Raw genomic sequence first — 5,000 nt, 5'->3', positions numbered from 1 at the left:
CGCTCGCGCAACCAAAAATGGCCAGTTTTGGCCCGTTTTGGCCAGTTTTTGGCCTGTTTTTGCGTTGCGCTGTCACGACCTTAGCTGGTTTTGCCTAAGGCGTGCGGCACCCTCGCGCGTCCGTCCGCAAAGGTCAGCCTCCCCGAAGCCTCCCATTGTCCCTTAGGACCAACAAAAGAGAGAACGGGTTGAAGAGAACGCCTCAATCGGGATCCACAAGCAAACATGTCCGAAAAACACTTCATAGACAATGCAAAATACAAACAGACTTTACAAGCTCTGAATAGTGGCACAACAAAGGGTAAAATGGTCCATTACAGACCGAAAAGCTCTCGAACGTGTCCACATGACACAACCTTTATTTACAAGCCTAAAGAGGCCACCAACCCAACTAAAATGGGACTATTAAGCCTTCGGCCGCCCCTTTACATTCTGTACAAGGCTTGAACATGCCAAAAGACAACGGACAGACATAAGCATTACATCCAACATCTTGTTTAGAAGTTTGTCCGTTACATTCTCCCCCACTTATCCCTTCGACGTCCTCGTCGAAGCCTTTGTGAACACGGCAACTCTTCGCCTTTGCTGAGTCTTCAATCTTCCGCTCCAGCTGCAATGCGCCTCCTGGCTCCCAACTGCTCTCCGCTGCTGTTTCTGAGTAGTCGAACCTTTGATCCGCCATGCTGCTTCAACTCGCCAATGACTCTGACTCTGGTGTGGGGTTGGCTGAGTTGTATTGATCCTCGTTGATTCCTGCGGATCCACCAAATGAAGGAAAAGACCATTCTTACTGCGCCAGTTTCTCAAAATTTCCACATGCTGCTTGAACTGGGTGGATGCTTGTTGGAGCTTTAACGAGCATCGCCTCGCAAACTTCTGAAGTTTTGGGTCCTTCCTCCACAAAATCTGCTCATTGACTCTTCTTTCAGTTAGTTGTCACATCCAAGTAGGTTCGCATCACTTCCGCTTTCGATTGGCATTTCGTTGGGAAATGAAGCGGACAATCTACTCTCAGTAGCACTGATCACCGTTGGTGAGGATTTTGGCAACTATTGTCTTCCATTATCTTCGAAGGGTCTTTGAACTTGTGCAGAGCTCCTCTGCTGGATAGATAAGAGAACTGGGGTACTCGGTTTCGCCCATTCTCTTAAGAGTTGAGAAGGCAAAGGTTACTTGACTTCGCCCGCCTCCTCGAGGTTGTACTTCATGCATCGAGCTGGTTACTGGCCTTCGCCTGCTCTTTGCTCACACTTCTGAAGCACTTGAAGTGTTTGCACTCCTTGCGTTGAGTTAGCTACTGTGATTCACCTTCTCAATGCCATTGAACTTCTGGAATGCAGGAAGTTTTCACCCCAACTTGGAGTAATTCTCTGATAGATGAGGTCGCCTCTGGGATTGTACCGTCTTCTCCATCAACCCTGCCGCCTACTCCACTGAGTAGCAAAGGTACAGCACCACGTACTGCCTACTTCGTTCCTTGGTCGTGCACTCTTGCATGACCCGAAGTCCTTCACTTACGGCTATCTTGATGAGAAACTTGTTGACACCGGTCTTACGAAGTTTCTTGGCCTCTGCCCTTCAGCCTTGTCTCGGTACCTGGAGATTGCTTCTGCATGCTCCACCTCCTCGGCCCCTTTCACGACCAAGCGCTCTCCCTCCGTGAGAGCAAGGGATCAATGACTTGCACGGAAGTCCCGCCTCTGCGGTACCATGGCGCTGCCATGCCCATGGCCCTACTATCCGTCGCTTCGCCTCTGTATCCCTTTCCTTCACAATCAGTAGAGATGTCTCCGTGGCACTCCTCTGAGTCCACCTCCATTCTAACTGATGCTTGATTTTGGGTAGCTAAGTCCCTCTGGACTCATCGTCGCTTCCTCGCCCCTTTCGACCTCCTGCTTCAACACCTCTGTGTTCTCCAAGCAGTCTGTTTGGTCGATGGAAAGACAGACTGCAACTCCCATGCATGGCCTCTGCCATCACATTGTAGGGTTTGCACCGATTCTGTTCTCCTTAGCTTCCTTGGTAGCAACGTTCGCTTACTCGACCTTGTCCTCTGACTTGTCGGGCTCCCTTAAGCGAATATGAGCTCTGGAGCAGTCCAACTCTCCAGCTGCTTCGATCATACCTCTGCATGATCAAGTCCCTCTCATGGGACTCACTGGTACTTGCATTCGAACTTTTCCCTTGGTGGAACCCAGCCCCCATATGCTGATGACCAAGGTTTTCATCCGATGCAAAATTCGGTGCACGCTCGGAAGACCCGCCTCTGCGGTACCATGGCCTTCACTCCTTGAATCCATAGCCCTTCTTGCCGTCGTGTTGTTCACCAAAGCGGAGCTCCCAGTAGCTCCCGATCATACCTCCATATGATCTCATCCCTCACGGGACTATGTCGTGTGTGTCGCATTGCCACGAACTGTTCCACCACGATCCGCTGCACCATGTCGCCTCCTGGTGACATCTCCATTGCATTCTGATCCTTGTGGAATAAACTCGAATTGTGAACCCTCCATGTGTGGCCTCTGCCAATACATCGCCGGGTCTCCTCCACCTTCGATTTTGTTCGCTCCTTTGGCAATCGACCTTCATCCACCCACTCTTGGGTCACACCTAGATGAAGCACCGCTCTAGGACAGTCCGTCGCCCAGTAGCTCCCGAAGTCCACCGACTTCAATGTAATTTGTGCACCATTGTCTGGATCCTGGGCCTCTGCCCCTACCAGCACAATCTCCACTGCGCACCGCTTCCTTCATAGCAACTCGAATGGCAACACTGTGGCATATTCTTCAAGAGTACCCGCCTCTGCGTCCTCTTGCCCCGTGCTAAGGCCTTCTGTACCCAACTTCGCCTCCGCAAATTGAGTCGCCTTAGTTCCTCCATCGAATGCTCCTCCGAGATAAGGTGCATGTGCCCCGAAGCTCCCTTCGTCTTTGGCACCATGCAAGATGAGTCCGCTCTGTCAGAATGAAGGACCCAGGGAACAGCATGATTCTACTCCTGCCTCTGCAAGAGTTCATGTCCTTGACCTCTGTCTAGGGAAAGCGCTGTGCCTCTGCTCCATGTTCCAACTTCTATGCTGGCTCCCTTCATGCGGTTTGGGTACTTCGCCAAGTTACACCCAAGTTGCTCCGCTCCTCGTTTCTGCATTGAGTCGATGGTGGCCCTCGCGCCCACCATTCCACGGGTCAGCCCTCCCTTGAGTCCGATCTCCATATCGACTCCAAGTGTGCCTCCATTTGAGTTGCTTTGGGTCGCTCCCCCACTTGATCTCGCAATGCATCCACCAATGCATTCTCTCAAGCGAGATCATGCGACGACTCCTCGCCGCTTGCTCAGTCCATCGAGCTTCGTGGAGTTGTTGTTTGTGAGGTACTCCTCCTCAACATGTGAAGTCCGTCTCACATGATTCTCCCTCTGGAGAGCTGAGACTTATCCCTCCTGGATAACTGTCCCATTGGAGCAACATCTCTCTTCGTTTCGGAGACCACCATCCCCTTGGACTACTCCGATCTGCTGAACAAACTGTGCATTGTTCTGCCTCTTGCAAACGCACTTGCTAGATTGCGCCTCCACGTCAATACAGCCACCGCTGCACCCCTCAAGGCCTAGCAACATGCTGAACTCGTTGCACACTTCAGCCTCCTCCGGACGTATCCTTCGCATGTCGAAGAGAAAGTTTCAATGCTCCATGGCGCCGAGTCTCGACCGCCTTGGGATGGCCACAAACAATCCATCGTCCGCATACAAGCCCATGCATGAGTACCGAATTCTTCGAGTTAGCAATTCCCCTCACCTCTGTGAGCTTTGCACAACTCTTTCGGTCGCTGAGCAACTCATTCCACTTTGCATGGTCTCGTCCTTTGCCAAGCGCCTCGCTTGCCTTGAGCACCATCAAGTAAAGTTGTCAACGTTGAGCCGTAGCTCAAACTCAGCCATCCCAACCTTTGTGCGCTCCAAATTCTTCCAAGCTTGCCTGTTCTCGTGGTGCCTCTTGCGCGAAGGGTTGGCCATTCCTCTGAATGCCAATCTCAGATGCCCGCTCCTCTGAGCGACTCTTTTCCCTACATCTCCATGCCCGTTTTCCCTCAAACGGTCGCGCGTGTGCTGACTGCCCTCAACGCAGCCCCGCTAGGTCCCCCACGTTTGCATGTCAAGTGTTTCTATGAGTGCTTGTCCCGCTCTGATACCACACTGTCACGACCTTAGCTGGTTTTGCCTAAGGCGTGCGGCACCCTCGCGCGTCCGTCCGCAAAGGTCAGCCTCCCCGAAGCCTCCCATTGTCCCTTAGGACCAACAAAAGAGAGAACGGGTTGAAGAGAACGCCTCAATCGGGATCCACAAGCAAACATGTCCGAAAAACACTTCATAGACAATGCAAAATACAAACAGACTTTACAAGCTCTGAATAGTGGCACAACAAAGGGTAAAATGGTCCATTACAGACCGAAAAGCTCTCGAACGTGTCCACATGACACAACCTTTATTTACAAGCCTAAAGAGGCCACCAACCCAACTAAAATGGGACTATTAAGCCTTCGGCCGCCCCTTTACATTCTGTACAAGGCATGAACATGCCAAAAGACAACGGACAGACATAAGCATTACATCCAACATCTTGTTTAGAAGTTTGTCCGTTACAGCGCGGTGACCATCTTGAGCGGAGCAAAATGTCAGCCATCTCAGCACCCTGGAACCCCCCGGGTGGCACAGGGCTGGATGGGGCTTTCGTATAGCAGGGACGGTGATGCCTCTCGCTTCGCTCGCTGTCCGCCGCTCGCTGCTCGCTCGCGCAGCCAAAAATGGCCAGTTTTGGCCCGTTTTTGGGCCGTTTTGGCCTGTTTTTGGGCTGTTCTTGCGTCGCGCGGTGACCGTCGTGAGCGGAGCAAAATGTCAGCCATCTCAGCACCCTGGAACCCCCCGGGTGGCACAGGGCTGGATGGGGCTTTCGTATAGCTGGGACGGTGATGCCTCTCGCTTCGCTCGCTGTCCGCCGCTCGCTG

This window comes from Musa acuminata, unplaced genomic scaffold, assembly GCF_036884655.1.
Source record: "Musa acuminata AAA Group cultivar baxijiao unplaced genomic scaffold, Cavendish_Baxijiao_AAA HiC_scaffold_1136, whole genome shotgun sequence".
Taxonomy (NCBI): Eukaryota; Viridiplantae; Streptophyta; class Magnoliopsida; order Zingiberales; family Musaceae; genus Musa; species Musa acuminata.
This window is presented reverse-complemented; position numbering follows the sequence as displayed.